Genomic DNA, 20,901 nt, shown 5'->3' on the forward strand with positions numbered 1-20,901 from the left:
ATAGCAGCAGGGCTCCAAATAAGCCAACAATTCAATCTCTCCGTCACAATCTTGCTGTTACACCAAACCAAATTTGATAAAGTTCAGGGTTCCGGGGTGCCTTCTAGTGGAAGTCATTGTCTTGGCTATGACAAAACAGGCCACTTCCCAAATGCCGTATTTCAGGGTGTGTTGACTGAGAACCTGAGTCAGGCCCTAGGCCCACAGCAGAGAATAGGAAGGAGATCATGTTTCAGGTGACCTGCAGGGAGAGGGTAGGAACATGATGGAGCTCACTTGTCTACACCCCAGCTCTGTGTGTCAGGTGTAGAGAAGTTAAACGTATAAAATTAAGGAATATTTATGGAAACCTCCTGTTTACATTAACCATAAAACATTTTATTTATTTTTTGGTCTTTTTAGGGCCACATCCACAGCATATGGAGGTTTCCAGCTAGGGGTCGAATCGGAGCTGTAGCTGTCAGTCTACACCACAGCCACAGCCACGTGGGATCTGAGCCACATCTGCAACCTACACCATTGCTCATGGCAACGCCAGATCCTTAACCCACTGAGTGAGGCCAGGAATCGAATCCACATCCAGATGGTTGTTAGCCAGTTTTGATAACCGCTGAGCTATGACGGGAACTCCACCATAAAACATTTTAGAAAACTATCATTCACCAAAGCTGAGTAATTTATCCAAATTTACAGTTTTTAAAAAGGGTCACTCTTTCATTTAACATGAGTAATTATCCATTTATTATCTATTTAAAGTTTTAGAAAGTAGATTTTAATGTCTGCATAATATTTGTCATGATACCTTATTCTTAGAGGACCTAATTCTACAGCTCCCTCCTCAACTGTATCTTGTTCTTTTCTGAAAGTGGAGTTCAAATTCTATCATCTCCATGTAGCTTCCAAGTCTAGAATCATTCCCTGAACTTCCAGAGCTGGTTCTCTTTATCCTTTTTCCTAGGATCTTTAACCCACTGAGCAAGGATGGTAGGCACTTCATACCATGTCTTCTCTCCTTCTGTGGATTCAGAGGTCCTCCCAGGCCAAGATGCTGCTCAATTCTCAGTCTGCTCCCCACACACAGTCTGTGTGGAGTATGGTAAATACTCAATAATAATTTCTTATTTTTTTATTTTTAAAATTTTATTATTATTATTACTATTATTTTGTCTTTTGTCTTTTTAGGGCTGCACTCACAGCACATGGAGGTTCCCAGGCTAGGGGTCTAGTCGGAGCCACAGCAATGCCAGATCCGAGCTGTGTCTGCAACCTACACTCCAGCTCATGGCAATGCCAGATCCCTAACCCACTGAGCAAGGCCAGGGATGGAACCCACCACCTCATGGTTCCTAGTTGGATTCATTTCTGCTGGACCACGACAGGAGCTCCTAAGTACTCAATAATAATTTGAAAGCAAAATATATCTAAGAGTTACTCCCTTTTGCTGACAACTTGGGTTGTCTGTGAAAATCCATCTCTCTTCTTGGGGCTAACAGCTAGCAGACCTGCCAGCCTCCCTTCTGGCCACAGGACTATGCCATTGCAGATAAAGCCGCAGAGGAACTGATGTGTGTTCTTCCTGACCTGGCCCATTATCACCTCCCACAGGCATTTCTCCATGTACACGCTGATGGATGCAGATGGAATGAGGTCCTAGAAATGTAGAAGGCATAGGATGGGAGACTCCAGGTTCCTGAATGATGTGAAAGAGTGCTGTCTCCCCAAAGTGAGCATCCACACAGCACTGTGATGTAGGAAATACAGAAAATGCTGCTGAAAATTTGGGAGTTGTTTGGTAATTCAGCATAAACTAACATACACACAAAAATTTCAATCATAGGATCAACTTACATAGTATCAACCTAGTACATTTAAAATAACAAAAGTCAATTTGGCTTTGTCAATTTTACCCTCCAGCTGAACCCTGCTCTTCTGACCCAGTCATTTTACTTTTGAGAATTTGTTTGCTCAACATTTTTTTTATTCTGACCTAAATATACACTGAATCATAATTAAAACAATATTCGAAAAATAGTGTTGAGAAAGTATTTTCCAGAGCAAAGTTTAATGAGACATTTAAATTTGTTGATCCTGCAAGGTTAGTGTTATTACATGGAACCAAGATAGTGTTTGGTGCAAGACAGCATTAGGTGCTGAAAGCAAAAGCACTTCTGAAGAGTTGGCTTACAGAAGTGTGTGGAGTGTGCTGAGAGTTTAGAAGAGACTCAACTAAGTGTGGGTCATAAATAGTTTAAGGAGACCCTATTACTATTTTTTTCAGTAGCCTTATATGAGACTGTTCATGAAAGAGCCCTCATACAAGGTGGAAGTCCTTTTCTTAATGAGTCGAATGTAGTTCTGGTGCTTAAAAGCAAGTCCTCCACAATAATTTTTTTTATAAAAGCATCAGAGTAAGACATTAACTGTCTATTCATGACAGAAGATTTGAAAAACATGGTTAAAGACCTGATTACAATGCAACTGTCAAGGAAATTTGGCTATTTCTGCAACATAACAACATTTTAAGATAATAATTAGAATTATGACTTACAACATAAGGACATTTCAAAATTTAGGAACTTCATATAATTTATAGAACATTTATAGTAATATTTACCCAGACAATGTAATTTAAGAAAGTTAATCATTACTCATTTAGCAGTGTATCCCTCAGGTAATTTAACAGACAAAATAAAGTCTAATGAATGTCTGAGTTGTTCAGGGTCCCTCTGAAGCATCACAAAGTTAGCTAGAGGTCAAAAGAACTTCATCAAGAATTTGATTTGAGGAAGACTATTATAGGCATCAAAAGGTTTTAAACATTTGACCATGGAAGATCATAAGTCACTGCAAAACAGTATTTCCTCACTTAACCAAGGTGACAACAAAAGATTTCAATGCAGAAAGGTACTAGTAAAGAAATTTTACAATCTGTTAACAAAAGCAGATTAATATTTCAAGAAAAGTTTATCCTCTTAACAGAGAAAACCAAATTCTGGTTCTCTACCATTTCACCTATAATATTAAAATTCATTTATTTAATTAAATTCAATTTGATCTTAGTCCTGACCACACATAAAACTCTTCTCAGGGTTCACTTTTTTTCCCCCACTGTACAGCAAGGGGATCAAGTTATCCTTACATGTATACATTTTCCCCCCACCCTTTGTTCTGTTGTAATATGAGTATCTAGACATAGTTCTCAGTGCTACTCAGTAGGATCTCCTTGTAAATCTATTCTAAGTTGTGTCTGATAACCCCAAGCTCCCGATCCCTCCCACTCCCTCCCTCTCCCATCAGGCAGCCACAAGTCTATTTTCCAAGTCCATGATTTTCTTTTCTGTGGAGATGGATATTAGATTCCAGTTATAAGTGATATCATATGGTATTTGCCTTTGTCTTTCTGACTCATTTCACTCAGAGTTCACTTTTAAAAATTTCAGGAAATATATACCATTTCATAGTACAATCTTTCAATAAGGCACAAAACATATTTAATAATAGTTTCAGACATATTAATCTCTATGTAATGAGACCAAAAAGCAAGGAAACATAGACTACTTTGGCAGTTAATGTTTCAGTATTTTATCTTATTAAAAAGGATCTAGGGGAGTTCCCATCATGGCGCAGCAGAAACGAATCCCATGAGGAGCCATGAGGTTGCAGGTCCCATCCCTGGCCTCACTCAGTGGGTTAAGGATCTGGCGTTGCCGTGAGCAGTGGTGTAGGTTGAAGACGTGTCTCGGATCCTGTGTTGCTGTGGCTCTGGTGTAGGCTGGCAGCTGTAGCTTGGATTAGACCCCTAGCCTGGGAACCTCCATATACCGCGGGTGCAGCCCTAAAAAGACCAAAAAAAAAAAAAATCTAGATATGCAATGAATTCCCATAATTAATTAAGCAGAACGCTGAAGTTCAATGTTACCAAATATCTGGTGAAACTGTTTTTAGGTAAATATACCATAAAACACGATGTTATTATTTTTTTGGCCACACCCATGGCATGTAAGTTCCTGGACCAGGGATTGAACCCACACCACAGCAGCAACCCAAGCTGCTGCAGTGACAACTCTAGATCCTCAACCTGCTGCACCCCAAGACAGCTCTGAAACATAGTTGTTCTTAAAGAGATCACCCAAAAGCTGTTATCCCATTTATCTCTATTTCATTACTTATGAAAACATCATCACACCAAATTAATTTTCTTGTTGACAAACTCTGTAATAGAGATAACACTATCTTACAGACTTTCACAAACCTAGGTACAATAAAAGTATTATACTTAATACTAATGACTGAAGAATTGTCTATATTAATTAAACTATCAATTTAAACTTATTTTTATTCATTAAAGATTAATCTTAGACCATATAAGTCATATGATCCTTCAAAAACTAGGGCTACTTTCAGTAAACATTTAGAAATATTTGATTTGTATGCACTTACTTTTAAGTCAATTAAATACAGCTCTTTCACAAATTAATTTTGATAACACCATCTGAAGATAGGGACATAATGTATTTATAATGTAAAACATGTTAATGCACAGTGAGGCCAAACAAACTGAAACAATTTGGAGCAGAGAAAAGTTTATTGCAGGGCCATGCAAGGAGATGGATGGCTCATGCTCACAAAACATCCAACCAAAATTGTAAAGTGTTTTTAAAGGTAAGGCAAGCATTTTAAAGGGGTGGGGTCAGTTGTTGCAAACTTCTTGGTACAGATACCCTTTGTTCCTGAAGCTGTTCACAGAGGTCATGTCATGATGCTCCTATAAACCTCCAACAAGATACAATCTTTAGATAATTGAAATAATTTCTATACTCTTAAATTTGTTGAGGTTAGTTTTGTGCTCCAGTATGTGGTCAATCCTTGAGAATGTTTCATGTGCACTTGAAAAGAATGTATAGTCTGGTTTTTTTTTGGATGTAGTGTCCTGAAAATGTCAAGTAAGTCTTTCTATTGTGTCATTTAGGATCTCTGTTGCCATATTCATTTTCTGTTTAGAGGATCTGTATATTGATGTGAGCAGGTGTTAAAGTCTCCTACTATTATTGGATCCCCATCAATTTCTTCTTTTATGTATGTTAGTATTTGTTGTATTTATCTGGGTGTGCCTATATTGAGGCATATATACTGAAGATTGTAATATCTTCTTCTTGAAGGATCCTTTTATCACTGAATAGTATCCTCCTTTGTCTTTGTGGCCTTTATTTTGAAGTCTATTTTGTCTAATAGACTGTATTGCAACTCCTGCTTTCCTGTCTTTTCCATTGGCATGAACTATCTTTTCCCATTCTCTCGCTTTCAATTTATGTGTCCTTTGCCCTAAGGTGAGTCTCCTGTAGACAGTATATTGCTTTCTTTTTTTTTTTTTTAATCGAATCTGCCACTCTATGTCTTTTGATTGAAGCATTCAGTCCACTGACATTTAAGGTAATTATTGATAAATATGCATTTATTGCCATTTTAAACCTTGCTTTCTGGTTGATTCTGTGTTTCTTTTTTCCTTTTTTTTTTGGTTGGATGATTTCCCTTTATTTTATGCTTGTGCACTTTTTCTTTTTAATGAACGTAATGTTAGGATTTGATTTGTGGTTGCCCTGTTTTTCAAGCATGTTAACCCCTTCCTATGTCTGCTTCCTTTAGCCTGATAGTCATAAAGGCTCAAACACATTCTGAAAAAGAAAGTCTAGATTTTTTTACTTTCTTTCCCCACACTTATGATTTTGAAGTACTTTTTTTAACATCTTCATGTATGTCCTTTTGCTGTTCCTTATGCTTATTGTCAGTTTTACAATAGGTTTTGTTTTTTCCTTTTAGATCTGTATACTGGCTTATTTAAGTGATTGCTTTCAGTATTTCTTTTAGAATGGGTTTAGTATTGCTGTACTCTTTTTTTTTTAATCTTTTTTTTATTACTCAAATGAATTTATCACATCTGTAGTTATATAATGATCATAACAATCTAATTTCACAGGATTTCCATCCCACAACCCAGGCACATCCCCCCACCCTCCAAACTGTCTCCTCCGGAGACCATAAGTTTTTCAATGTCTGTGAGTCAGCATCTGTTCTGCAAAGAAGTTCCGTCTGTCCTTTTTTCAGATTCCACATGTCAGTGAAAGCATTTGATGTTGTGTCTCACTGTATGGCTGACTTCACTTAGCATGATAGTTTCTAGGTCCATCCATTTTGCTAAAAATGCTGGTATTTCGTTCCTTTTAATGGCTGAGTAATATTCCGAGTGTATGTGTACCACATCTTCTGCATCCACTCCTCTGTCGATGGACATTTAGGTTGTTTCTATGTCTTGGCTATTGAAAACAGTGCTGCAATGAACATTGGAGTACATGTGTCTTTGCGAGTCGTGGTTTTCTCTGGATAGATGCCCAGGAGTGGGATTGCTGGATCAAATGGTAGTTCAATGTTTAGTTTTCTGAGGCATCTCCATACTGTCTTCCACAGTGGTTGCACCAATTCACAATCCCACCACAGTGAAATAGGGTTCCTTTTTCTCCACACCCTCTCTAGCACCTATTGTTTGTAGACTTTTTGAGGATGGCCATTCTGGCTGGGGTAAGGTGGTACCTCATAGTGGTTTTGATTTGCGTTTCTCTAATAATGAGTGAAGTTGAACGTCTTTTCATGTGTTTTTTGGCCATCTGTATGTCTTTGGAGAATTGTCTATTTAGATCTTCTGCCCATTTTTTGATGGGGTTGTTAGTTTTTTTGGTATGGAGCTGCAGCAAAGTCTTTATTAAAGGAAAGCAAATAGTTCCCAGGGCTGCTGGTGATACCGGAAAGATGATACCGGAATCTGGGTTCTTGTTCATGGCAGTTGGAAAATGAACTCCGCAAATACACAGGTAGGAAACAAGCAAAGTCTTTATTAAAGGAAAGTAAATAGCTTCCAGGGCTGATGGGAGAGGGGAGAAGAGCTCTCTTTCTCTATTTTCCTATAGGGGTTTTTATTCCTTAAAGTTGGCGGAGGTACCAACATGGGGTCCAGAGAGATGTGGTCTCCCATTGGCCTTGCTTAGTTACCTATATCAGTGCTTGTTCAATAGGGTCTTAGGGGTGGAAATGTCCTGTAAATCTCATAGTTTCTTTGTCCTTTCGTCCCATAAACTGAGTCACAGCAGATTAGAGATTAATGTCCATCTGGGCGTAGATACACTTCCTATAGTAAACAAGACCCGTGGGGATGTTACTTCCTGGTGATACTCCTCAATCTTGAGGGGAGCAAGTGTTGGACAAGAAAAGGAATAAAAGTTCAGATAAAAAGGTTAATCATAAGCTTGACAAAGGTATCCACAGGGTCCTGCTTGGTTTTACCAGCAGACACTGTTTTGAGAGGGGCCTGTGGCGTCTAAGTCTGGCACAGCTATGCCATTTTTACTTCCAAATGCATTTCTCTCCTCAGTGGCCAAAGCAGATGTCACCATTAATGACTTTAGTGCTTTTCTAGATATGAGAAGAAGAGGTGATTGTGGAACAGAATTGATCAGTTTGGGCAGGGAAATATTTCTTAGAGTCTTTAGTAAATTACACAAGGCTCGCTCTTTCTTTGCCTACAGTTATTTGAACCTGACTTAGCTCTGTTGTTGCCTAATTTGTAATTGGACTAAGGCTTTTGGTTCCAGTTCTCACATCTATCTATTAACTTTCTGACTGTGTCTTAACTATACTAGATTCCCATGCTGTGCTATTGAACAGGATTAAACAAGTAGGTTAACTCACCCTTCTCCAAGCTATAATGAGGGAAATGGGAGGTGGACCTTAAACAGTATATGCAGATCTCAATTAACAGAATCAGAATTTGATATCCATTAAAATAGTCTCTCTCTAAAAACACCCTCATTTAAAAATCAAATACACCCAAATGAAGATTAGTTTGTTTTCAAAATGAGTCCAGTTAATTGATGATAATTTTCTCCTTTAAATTGGCTGTGCTGGAATTTTTTTCATAAGGAGTCTCAGATGAAATTTTAAAAGGCCTCCCAGGGCCAGGAAGGCCATGCCAAGGAGCTGTCAGATTTCACGTTATAGGTTTGGGTGAATTCTTCCCTTTTTGAGGTCCCCAAAATACTTTGAGATTTTTTGTACCTATTAGAAGGTGGCCTTCCTAATTTATCTGAAAAGGCTATTGGGAACCTAAGAATTTCCACTCTCTGGAGACGTTAGGTAGAGAGAAAGGACAAATGCTTCAACTCCGCCCACAAAGGCATAATCCACCAAACTGCTGCAAGTCACAACTAGCCCAAGGGGAAAGATTTTCCCACATCTGGAAAAAACACAGATCAGAAGCCAGTAACATCTCAGGTAAAACCAAAAAAAAAAAAAAAAAAAAAAAAATCACCACTACGTTCATTAGTTTTCTCAGTCCTATACAATCAATCCCTCTTACCAACAGTTCTATGAAATCAGTGTTTCCATTAGACTTTCAAAATATCTTAACTACTTTAGCAGTGGGAATTAACAGCTATTAGAAAACTAATTTTTAAAAAGGTCCTTCTTCTTGAAGACGTTGGCAGTTTTGCAAAGCATCAGCTTCACTGCCTATTAAAGACTTAAAACAAGGGTAAAGATCTGATGACAATATTCTTGACAAAGAAGTTTATCCAAGTTGTGACATACAACATTTTAACATAACAGCTGGGTTTCTCCTGTGGCACAGTGGGATCGGTGGCATCTCTGGAGCACAGGGACACAGATTCCATCCCTGGCCTGGCACAGTGGGTTGAAGGTCTACATTGCAGTGCGGGCAGCAGCGGCTATGGCTCGGATCTGATGCCTGGCCCAGGAACTTCATATGCTGCCAAATTATACCAGGACATACCCAAATTTCAGGAACCTTATATAATTTATAGAATATCTATATTAATAACACTTATTCATATTATATAACCTGAGGAGGCTTATACTTTCCGTGTAATTTAACAATCCAACCAATCCCAATTAAAAATATATACACATTTTTCTGAGATGCCTCAGGGACCCACTGAAGCATCCCCAGATTAGCTGAAATCAAAGGAACTTTAACCTGAGTTTGATAGGAAGTTTGTCAAAAATACCAGTTTTAAAAACATTTGGTCAGATAGAATCATAGGTCACTGTGAATACTAAAAAACAAACACACAGATCACTTAAAGGCAAGGAAGATCACCATCTGTTATCAAAAGCAGCATTCTAAGTAAACTTGCTCTCTTAGCAGAGAAGAACCAAATCTAGTCCTGCATTAGTCTACTTTTTTTTTTTTTTTGGTCTTTTGTCTTTTTTGTTGTTGTTTTGTTGTTGTTGTTGTTGCTATTTCTTGGGCCGCTCCCGCGGCATATGGAGGTTCCCAGGCTAGGGGTTGAATCAGAGCTGTAGCCACCGGCCTATGCCAGAGACACAGCAACGAGAGATCCAAGCCGCGTCTGCAACCTACACCATAGCTCACAGCAACGCCAGATCGTTAACCCACTGAGCAAGGGCAGGGACCGAACCCGCAACCTCATGGTTCCTAGTCGGATTCGTTAACCACTGCGCCACGACGGGAACTCCTAGTCTACTTTTTAATAACAAAATCCATTTACCTAATTAAGCTTAATCTAATCAGCCTGACATACATAAAACCTTTTTTTAAAAACATATATACCATTTTCTTTTTTTTCTTTTTGGCTGCCTCATGGCATATGGAGTTCCCAGGCCAGGGATCAGATCCAAGCCAAACTGCAACCTACACTGCTGCAGCTGCAGCAACACCGGATCCTTAACTGTGGTGCCAGGCTAGGGATCAAACCTACATCCCAGCCCCCCAGAGACATCGCCGATCATGTTGCACCACAGCAGGAACTCCCCATTTCTTACAATACAGCGAAATGTTTATTATTTTTAGTTGCTTTAATTACTTTTTTTTTTCTTTTTAGGGCCATTCCTTTGGCATACGGAAGTTCCCAGGCTAGGGGTAGAACCAGAGCTACAGCTGCGGGCCTATGCCACAGCCACGGCAATGTGGATCCAAGCCACATCTGCAATCTATACCACGGCTTGCAGCAATGCTAGATCCATAACCTACTGAACAAGGCCAGGTATCAAACCCACATCCTCCTGGATACTAATCAGGTTCTTAACCCACTGAGCCACAACAGGAACTCCTGATTATATGTTTAGATTAGAATCCTCAATTCTTAAAAATCTTAATTTTCTAGTGAAAACCAAGAGGCAAGTAATTGTTACCATAATATGGAGAGACTATTTTAGACAGGCATTCTTAGGTGGAAACTAAAATGAAGGCCTACAAAAGAATAAGTCCGCATGACTCATGGACCCATTCAGACCCAGACCAGCAGTCTGTCTCTATATTATCGGACTTCCACAGGTGAAACGACTAAGTCCATGAAATGGTTGACCTCAAATGGACAAAGACAGACCCAAAGAGAAAGTTAAAATTTTATACCATGATCTCGACCACTGTCTGGACCTAGAGAGTACAGCACATGATAAAACCTGATTCTCTCCCAACGGTGGTGGGGTGGGGTGTGTGTTGGGGGGTTCTGAGTTCCTCTTGCTCAGTGCTCCCCACCACTCTACTGGTCAATAAATCTTGCTTGAAATCTCACTGCTCTGGTCAACTGTCTTTCTTTCTCCGGCGCTCTAACAGGCATTTTTAAAACATAATTATCCTTTTAACCAAAAAAAAAAAAAAATTCCTACAGAGTTTACTAAAAGCTTTTATCTCATTTGCATTTAATTCACTCATGAAATTTCATCATACCAAGTTATTATTTTTGTTGACAAACTGGTAACAGATATAACAAGATTTAACTTCTATTTCACCTAGGTGAAGTCACCAAGCTAGCTTTCTCTACTGCATATGCAAAAAGAACCAGTTTTGGAATTTCAAGAGTTTCATCTCAATCAATTTTCTCAAGTCTGAAGAATAGAGTGTTTAAAAGAATCTTCCTTCTCTCTTGATAGAAGCATACCTAAGATCTTGCAGTTTTGCAAAATGGGCCCTAGGGGAACTATCAAATGGAACAGAGCTCTGATTATCAGGGCAGGTATTATCAAATACCAAACAAATGCAATGCAAAACAGTCTCTCAGGATCACAGGGCCCTGGCACCAAAAAGGGAGATTCCTATCCACTGCAAAGGGAAAATCCCAACCAAGGCTCCACCACAGGTGAAACCCAAGGCAATAGGCAAAGTTACCTGGTGTCGTCACATGTGAGCCCCATTACTAAAGACGTCTCAACTGACCAATGCAAGCACTATGCACATACAAACAACAAACAAAGATCAGATGAAGAGTAGCCCAGAAATTCCACTTCCATTCCCAGACGGAGGCCTCCACAGTGGCCAGACCAGGACTGGCTCACCCCAAAAAGTACACACAAAAACACAAACAACAAATAGGCTACAGTCACAGAGACTGAAAATCAGAGATGTAGTATAAAATTCCACTTCCATTCCCAAATGGAGGAAACCTCCAGATTGGCCCAGGTCTCAAATGGCTCCCTTCCTGAAAGGGAAGCAGCCCACACAGAGTGGAGAGAGTTCCCAGCTTGCACAAGCTGGAGTGACTTATCCCCAGGTGATGCTGAGTGTGGACAACAGCTCTGGATGGTTCTCAGCTCCCAACAGCCTTGTGCTGTGGGCAGCTGGCATCTTTGGGGACAGTCCCTCCAATATCCCTGGAGCGAAGTGGGCTATGGCAGCTGCTGAGGAGTCAGGGAAGGGGGTGCTTCCCCCACCCCTACCCTGGCCAGGGCCACCCGCCACGGGGACAGACTCCTAGACTGGCTTTACCAGAATTTTTAGTGCAAATCCATGTGCCCAACACACAGTGAGGCCAAACAAATCAAAACATTGGAGTTTGGAGTTACTGTCGTGGCGCATCGGAAACAAATCCGACTAGGAACCATGAGGATGCAGGTTCGATCCCTGGCCTTGCTCAGTAGGTTAAGGATCTGGCATGGTCATGAGCTGTGGTGTAGGTTGCAGACATGGCTCTGATCCTGCGTTGCTGTGGCTGTGGTGTAGGCTGGCAGCTGTAGCTCCGATTAGACCTTTCCTAGCAGGGGAGCTTCCATATGCCCCAGGTGCGGCCCTAAAAAGCAAAAAAGACCAAAAAACAAACAAAAAAACCAAAACATTGGAGTTTGGAACAGAGGAAGGTTTACTGCAGGGCCATGCAAGGAGCCGGGTGGCTTAAGCCCCCAAATCATCACTAACTCCCTTAAACAAAATTGCAAAGCATTTTTATTTATTTATTTTGCTTTTTAGGGCTGCACCTGCAGCATATGGAAGTTCACAGGCTACAGCTGCCGGCCTTCGCCACAGCAACGCGGGATCCGAGCTGCGTCTGCAACCTGCATCACAGGTCACAGAAATGCTGGATCCTTAATCCACTGAGCGAGGCCAGGGATTGAACCCAAAACCTCATTGTGAACCCGCAACCTTATGGTTCCCAGTTGTATTAGTTTCCGCTGCGCCCCGAAGGGGAAATCCCCAATTTGCAAAGCATTTTTTTTTTGTTGTTGTTTTTTTAGGGCTGCACCGCAGCATTTGGAGGTTCCCAGGCTAGGGGTCGAATCGGAGCTGTTGCTGCCAGCCTTTGCCATAGCCACAGCAACGCCAGATCCAAGCCATGTGTGTGACCTACACCACAGCTCACAGCAATGCCAGATCCTTAACCCACTGAGCGAGGCTAGGGATCGAACCTGCAACCTCATGGTTCCTAGTCGGATTTGTTTCCGCTGTGCCACGACCAGAACTCCTGCAAAGCATTTTTAAAGGCACAGTGAGGGAGGGGCTCCATTGGTTGTTGCACACTTCTCCATGTAGAAATCCCTTGTTCTTAAAGCTGTCCACAGAGGTCAGATACCAATGTTCCTATAAACCTCCAACAAGATACTTCAGAGAAGAGCTAAAGCAGAGGATATGGGGGAAGGGCCTATCCCAAAGAGGCTCCACAGGGTCCTGCTTGTTATACACACAGCCTTACATCCATCCAGATAGATACGAAACAGAGATCTCATAGCTTTCCTGTTTGAGTTTTAAAAAGCCTCTTTCCCTTTTTTTTTTCTTTCACTTTTAAGTTCTCCTAATTGAGCCAAAGCTGTAGTCTCAGGTGATATGGGCTGTGTTTACATTTCAAGGACACCATAAGTGTTATAACTTCAAGGTTTCTACTAGGAATACTTTTTCTCTCAAGGTCAGAATTTTGGAAATGATGTTTTATCAAGCTGGCTTTCTCTCTAGTTTGAGAGTGTCAAAAGAGCTCCATCCTGGCCATTTAAGAGTAAAGGTGAGTGCTTGCAAGCACTGACTTCATTCCCACTGCAAATGAAGTCAGTGTGAGTTCCAGGGAGTGGCTGCCTGTTTGCCAGCTGTTCAGTCTTTGAGGCATTACTTCCCATTATTAAGTTGGTAGCCTCAATCAGATGGATCTGAACACCCTTCTGAGAGCAGTGTGATGGATCAAACGTGTGCTGCTTCTGAGTCTAGCTCCCTAAGGACTTACCCTTACGTCAGTTCTACTCTGTCACCTGTCTCAGTTTTCCCCTCTAGCAGAAATTGCTGTGGGTGCCTGGAGCACCAGGTGATCAGCCTTACTGTGCCCCCTGTGCGAGCAGAATTGACTTAATGGTTGTAGTGGGATCCCCTACAGGACCATTAACCGTCAAGGGGATTGAACCTCAGACACTTCTGCTAGGTTCTCAGTTGTCTGAGAACACACTGTAGTGTGAATAAGTAAATGTCCATTTTCTTCAGAGTTAAGCAGGCTTAGTCTCTCATTTCAATAGCAAACACTTTGTTCAGATCATACATAATCTTTCCAATTTAAGTCCATTTTTGAAAAAGGACAGTCAACCCAATTCCATCCAAAGTTACCCTTAGGTCTCTGCCTAAGAAATGTACTGGCACCCTCTTTAGAACTCCAAGTCCCAAGAAAAACAGCTGGAGTAAAATTCAGGACATCATTTAAAGCAGTTATGTCAGGATATCAGGAGAACTCACCAGAGCCCCTAGGAATACTGAGAAGCAAGTGGGGCTCAAAGCACCAGTTTAGGGTAGAACCTAAGTGTCCTCTGGTGGGTGTCTCTGGGCTATATGCAGAATAATGCTTTTATCCTGAATAAAAGCACAGAGTTCCAGGAAATACACAGTCTATAATCAATGAAAACAATAATGTCTCCTTTAGTCATCATCATGGTATCCAAATTAAAGACCCCGGCTGAAGAGACAATGCTTACTTTTTCAAAGCCAGAATGAGCTCGCTAACACACCCTTTCTCCATCATCTTCTGGCAGTCAGGCCAGACAGCTACTCTGTGTCTTTTTGTTTCTCTGATTCTTTCCATCTACTTCTCTTTGTTCAACTCTATTTTTCTCCCTCTTAGTCTTTGTCTCTGTTTCTCCTCTTTCTCTCACTTGATCTCTTTGGCTCTTTTGCCTCATCTGTGATGTGGTTGATGCCTGATTAATATTTCTGTGCCTCTCATGGCCACACAGCAGTGCAGTTTCATAACATATCATCACTGGCAATTGCCCCCGTCAAAAATTCACTACACCTGTAGGACAATGATGCCTGGGAAATACTCATTTACAGTCAGTACCTCTTAGCGGATACATGCCACAGTCACTTCCAGGTCAGGAGACTCTCATGTACCCAACTCCCATCTTTGGAAAGTGTGCCATTATCTTTAACAATGAAACCATGTGCTTGCTATCTCATTACCCAGGTGCAGGGTTTTTTGTTTTTGTTTTAAAGTAATTTTTGAGTGTTTTGTGTGGAAAGTTTGATAACTCAGGAAAATATTTCAAGAGAGAAAGACAACCAATTGCTATCCCACAAAGCATTGTGAGTTATACTAACTACCAGTTTTAACTACATTTTTTTTCCCCATTTTTTTCATTTTATTTTTTTAGTGTAATCACTTGGGTTGCTTTTGATTTTTTGGCACATATTTAAAAGAATTTTTAAACTATAGTTGATTTACAATGTTGTATCAATTTCTGCTGTACAGCAAAGTGACCCAGTCATACATACATACATTCTTTTTTCTCAGGTTATCTTCCATTATGTTCTAGAACAAGAGATTGGATATAGTTCCCTGTGCTATTCAGTAGGACCTCATTGTTTATCCTACATTCTCTTTTAAAAAAAGTTTTATTGAAGTATAGGTGACTTACAATGTTGCGAAAATTTCTGCTGTGCCAAAAAGTTAACCACATTTTTTTTATGATCTGAAACCTAACTTGGTAGTCAAGCTCCTACCAACCAAATAGCACATAAAACCCCAGAGAACCAAAAACCCCCAAACTATTCTCAAAATAAGCATTTGCTGGAGCTGATCTGAGATATATCAGAGAATGAATATGCAAAACTCCAAGAGTGACATAGCAAAATATCATGAAATAAACATTTCTCCTGATTTAGAAGTCTTCCCTTCCTCATGTAAGACTGACCCCAACACCCCCCCCCCAAAAGTCATTCCCTTTAGTGGCTAGAACTTTCAAAGATTTGAGCCTCTATGATAACTGCTCAAAAATGAATTTTTAAAATGCTCATTAACTTAGACTAACCCTGCTTCGCCAAAAGACGGCCTGTTGCTAGAAAAGAGTAACGCAAACATGAAAAATATAACGTGTTCAAGGGCCCTTCATCGTGCCAAACCCTAGAAGAGCGGGAAAATTCCTTTAGTTCAGATGTTGGTTAAGCGTCACTCTGTCACAAACTGCCCTCCAGTGAGCGCTCTGAGAGGCAGTGAGGACTCCTTTTAGTTAATAAAGCATGAAAACACTGGAGAGTCACCTGGAGCCTTTTGGAGGGACCCTCCCGAGGGCTGATGGCTGTGGGAAAGAACACAGAGGCCCCATCTCAGCACCTTAGTGGTTGGCGGGGGCTGGAGGAGCCCCGCGCTGTGCACGCGCGCAGCCCGAAAGCAGAGGCCGCGTCACACCTGCCGACCCACCGCGCCGAGGACCCGCGCCCCGCGGGCCCCACTTCGGGCTCCTCGCCGGCGCCTCCTGGTCCCAGGCCCGCGAGCCCGCGAGCCCGCGGCGACGGGGCCGAGTCCCGGGGTCCTCGGACCCAGAGGCCAGCTGCTGGTGGGGACGGCCCCGCAGGCAGAAGGCCAGGCCAAGGAGGGAGGACTGAGAGCGCGCGCGTCGCCCGCCGCTCAACGCCCGCCTTCGCCGCCCCGGACCGGCGTCCTCACCCTGTGGGCCGCGGCTGCAGCAGGTGGCGGCTGCCCCGAGAGTCGAGGACCGATGGAGGCTCGTGCTCCTCGGGGCGGGAGGAGTCGGGGCCCCTAGCTGTGGGCTCAGGGGTTGGGGGGAGCGGTGGAGGTTGGAGGGCGGGGCCGCGGGAAAGAGTTGTACTCACCCGTCTTTGCGCGGCTCCCTCGTGGAGACACCCGCATCGCTGGCCACCCCCTCAGTGTCTCCTACTTCCCTTTCCTCTGGGCGAGGGGCCTTCAGCGGCGAATCCCTGCCCTTGAGCTCTCACACCTGCCTCTGCTGGAGCCTGCGCACTGGCTCCACCTGAGAGGGGGGGCGAGAAGGGGAGGCAGGCCTCCCAGCCCAGCCTTAGGACTTCTGGCCAGGATACCCATGTTTCTTACTCATTTCCTGCGAGTGTGTTACTGGAGCTCAATTTAAAAAAAATAAATGACAAGATTTCTTGTCCAAATCATAATTAAATGGCTATAGATTCTGCCTTTGTAAGATTTCTGTGGTGATCGTTATTTGTCCTTGGTCAACTGACCTGAGTCAGATAATATAACAAATTTTTTCAAAGTTACATTTTTCTTCCATCAGTTTTCAGTCAAGAATACATTTTATCATGTAGAGTTTTACTGGATATGCATTATATTTACTAATAATCACCATGATGGTCCATGTGTCCATAGGGTCAAAATGTGCGTGTCCAACACAGCTATTTCCTTGATGACAGATACTGAATTTTGATCCAACTTTTGAACATGCTCCTTCCCCAAAAGGTTCCACTTTCCTTAGAGAATAAAAGAAGATTTTCTCAGAACTGCTTCCGGGTAAAGGCAGATGAAAGCTACCTAATGTTTGCCAATGGCCTGCCAAGGAATTGAAAGAATCTTTCCCAATTGATATCCTGGTTAGAAACCACATCTCTCATTTCTCTGGGAAGGAAGAAACATCAAGGAGAATCGGTTGTGGGGAAATAAAGGTCCAACTAAGTCATCTGAAAATTATGCACCTCTTCCCCTTCATCTTACTGTTGGGTGTAGGAAAAGAGCAAGGGTCAGCCCCATGTAGTGTTTTTTTTGGCGCGGGGGGGGGGGGCACCCGGCACCTGAGGCATATGGAGGTTTTCAGGCTGGGGGTTGAATCAGCCTTCGCCACAGCCATGCTGTATCGGCACTGTGTCTGTGACCTACACCACAGCTCACAGCAACGCTGGTTCCTTAACCCACTGATAGAGGCCAGGGATCAAACCCCCAACCTCAAGGTTAGTAGTTGGATGCATTTCCACTCTGCGGTGGGAACTTATGCCTCCATGTAGTTTTCATTCTTCTTTCCTGAAGAAGAGAAACTTAGTTTTACTGAGGATAGAAATTCCCCATATTAAATGCTCTAAAGCCTAGCTTGTCTTGCAGCTCTGAGTGGCCAGATGAATTTCAGGCAAATCAGATGTGGGGAGAGGGATTTGGCAAAAATTTGGGGATTGCTTAGATAGAGCCAAAGACAGGAGTTCCCGTGGTAGCGCAGTGGTTAACAAATCCGACTAGGAACCATGAGGTTGCGGGTTCGATCCCTGGCCTTGTTTGGTGAGTAAAGGAGTGAGCCGTGGTGTAGGTCGAAGAGGAGGCTCGAATCCTGCGTTGCTGTGGCTCTGGCATAGGAGGGTGGCTACAGCTCTGATTAGAACCCTAGCCTGGGGACCTCCATATGCCACAGGAACGGCCCTAGGAAAGGCAAAAAGACAAAAACAAACAAACAAACAAAAAAACAAAACAGAAACAAACAAAACAAAAAACACCGCATAGATTAGAGACAGCTGTGTGGGCCCATTGGACCTCCATCTTTGCTCCTTCCAGCCACAGGAATGACGACATGGTGGCTGGTCTAGGCTCGTGCTCCAGCAGCCATTTTGGGCCAAGAGACAGCCTTGAAAATTGACAGTAGCTAAAAGATGCTGGCACAGAAAGACAAATGATGGCTGACTGCTGTGCTGTGCAGTTGAAGGTCAGCAAGGACTGTCCATGTCCATAGTTGTTTTTATATGATCAAGGAAAAAAATCTGCCTCTTGTCTGTGCCTGTGTTGTCTGGCTTTTCTGCTATATTGAAATATTAAGGGAAGTATTAATTGTGCATTGAAATACTGTGTGTTTGCAACATGGATGAAGAAGTGGAAATTGTATACCTAAATTCTGGGGATTGTCAAATGGTACAAGCACTGTATGTAACATTTCAGCAGGTCCTCAAAAGGTCAGCATAGAGTTTTCAGTCAACCCCAATATTCAACTCCAAATCAATGTTCCCAAAAAGTGAATACACATACACACAGAAGTGAATACAAATATTTAAATGCACCTGCACAAATATAAACAGCACCAATATTCACAAGAGCTCAAAGGTGAAAACAATCCTAATGCCCATAAACAGATGAAAATATAGACACGTGTGCTGTGTTCACTTACATACAGAATATTATTTGGTGACAAAAAGAATACAAATGTCCTGGAGTAGATATTAGAAGGGGTTATATAACATTGTGAATGTAATTAATGCCACTCACATATACAATTTAAAATGAGCAAAGAATTAAATTTATTTTAAAAGAACTTTACATCATAGAATAAACAATTTACTATATGTACAAGGGAGGGGCAGGAAGGCTCTAGGGCTGCTGCTGGCACCAGGGCAACTCCTGATAGGCTGTGAAGGGCACTGCACATGCTGGTGCTCCTCTCTGACCTGGGAGCAGTTCTGGGGAGACTGGGAGAGGAACTGGCTCCAGCACCCGAGGAACTAGAAGAATGGAGTCCCCTATGCTCTCCAGGTCCAGAACTGGAGCTGGATGATACCCCGGGTGCACAGCTGGTGCCAAAGCACAATGGAGCTCCAGAGCCTGGGGCAGAGCTCCAGAGCAAAGGTTTTCTTAATCTCAGCAACTGAGGCTGCTGATGAGACTGGCTGAGGTTGTAGAGGAAGCTCTAGATCATGTTTTACGGATGATTCAGGCTCCAAAGATGGAAGGAAAGCTGATGCTGGCACTTTCTCTGGATCTAGAATTGGAGCCTGTGCAGGTGCTTTTCCTCACCTTGAACTTAAATGAGAGTGAGGGCAGGAGCATGCTCTGGTTCTGGAATTGGAGCAGGCATATCTCCTTGATCAGGCCCTTGACCTTGAATAAGAACTGTGGCTTGAGCTTGCTCTGGCTCTAGAGCTCTAGTGGGCAGTAGAGGGATGGCTGTCTCTAAGTCTCAAGGTGTTTTCATAGCAGGTTCTAGAGCTGGTTCTGTAGCCCCAAGGAGAGAAAATATCAATAGGACTGCTTTTCCACAGGCCTCCCAAAGACAGGAAACTTCTCCCTGCCAGTCAATGAGGTTCCAGTCCAAGATGCTACCCCCAGGAAGTCTTCCCAGAAGGCAGCCTGGGGAACAGTGATCTGAGCCTCCTCGTTGCTCCTGGCCCACTTCCAGCATCAGGAGGGTCTGCTCTGTGTGTGGCCCCACCCCTTCCCCTCCCCCACCCCCACCTTGAGCCCTCCTCACCATCAGCCTCTGTCTCAGCGGGTTCCAGGTGCTCCAGCTGTGCCAGGAGAAGGTGGGCCTGGTGCTCCAGGGCTGAGCCAGGCATGTTGAGCTCCAGGTAAGCCAAGATCATCTTCAGGCAGGGAAACTCTGGGGGCTGGTGGAAATCCTCAGGGTAACGGTGCAGCCAGGTGCCCAGGATGGAGCACATGGCCCTGGGAGGAGTCAAGTCGGGTGGGCAGCAGGGTCAGAGGCCTGGCCTCTCCTTTCCCACTGGGATCCCAAGGCAGCCCTTGTGGGGAGCTGGGCCTCTCTGCCTTCCCCTTCTGCCTATCCAGAGGCCGGTTCTACCCCATGTCCCATCTAGCCTGGCATGCTTGGTAGCTGAGGCCTGGGCACAGACAAGGGGCAGGCAACAAGCCTTGGGAAAGGATAGCCCTCCATCCATGGTGGGAATGCCTCTCCCCTTCTTCAGCGAAGCCTGGCACACTGTTCTGTCCCTCTCCCTGCCCCTCTGCAATGGATGCCACGTCTGTGAGGACAGGCAGGATGTCTGCTCTGGTCCCTGCACCCTCGGGAACACAGTAGGTGCTCTAGGAACATCTGACTCAGGAAGGAACAAACAGACTCTGTCTCCTGCCCCAGCTCCCCGAGGGCCTCCTAACACCTCAGCCTTTAGCTCCTGCACCAACATGCAGCCTCATCCTCTAGGGGCCCTGACTCTGCTTCCTCCTGCTACTGACCCTCATCACAGGGCAGGGTGGGCTCAGCTGGCCCCTAAGTGCTCACTTCATCCCCTGAGCTCCAAGCTGAACCCCCACTGCTGAGTTTCTACCACATCAGAGAGCAGAATGCTCTCCACACCTTGTGTTCTGGGTCCCAGAATGGGGGCAGGGTGGGGTTGGAGGCAGGGCTGGGGTGGAGAGAGGACAGGTGTGGACTCCCTTAGGGGCTGACTCTGTCCTCTGACTTCCCGGATGGATGCTCCTCTCAGCACCACTGCTCCGTCCACAGCACTCTGGCTCTCCTTTCCTCTTTACCAGGAGAAGCCCTCAGAGCTCTGCCCTCAGCAGGCACCATAGGCTGAGTGGGATCCAGGGTCCTGCCAGCCCCTGTCCATCCACAGACCCCACAGCTCCACACTGCTCACTGTAGAAGGGTGTCCTTCCGTCTTGA

The 20,901-nt window shown here is 43.5% G+C and overlaps 1 long non-coding RNA gene across 1 annotated transcript in view; it reads right to left on the reverse strand.

Moving 5' to 3' along the window:
* LOC110256663 overlaps positions 1-17,286 on the reverse strand; it is a 66,777-nt gene extending 49,491 nt beyond the window's left edge. Inside the window, exon 1 of the long non-coding RNA XR_002338520.1 lies at positions 16,376-17,286. This is a non-coding gene — a long non-coding RNA (uncharacterized LOC110256663). The remainder of the gene's footprint in view (positions 1-16,375) is intronic.

Source organism: Sus scrofa, chromosome 14, assembly GCF_000003025.6.
Source record: "Sus scrofa isolate TJ Tabasco breed Duroc chromosome 14, Sscrofa11.1, whole genome shotgun sequence".
Taxonomy (NCBI): domain Eukaryota; kingdom Metazoa; phylum Chordata; class Mammalia; order Artiodactyla; family Suidae; genus Sus; species Sus scrofa.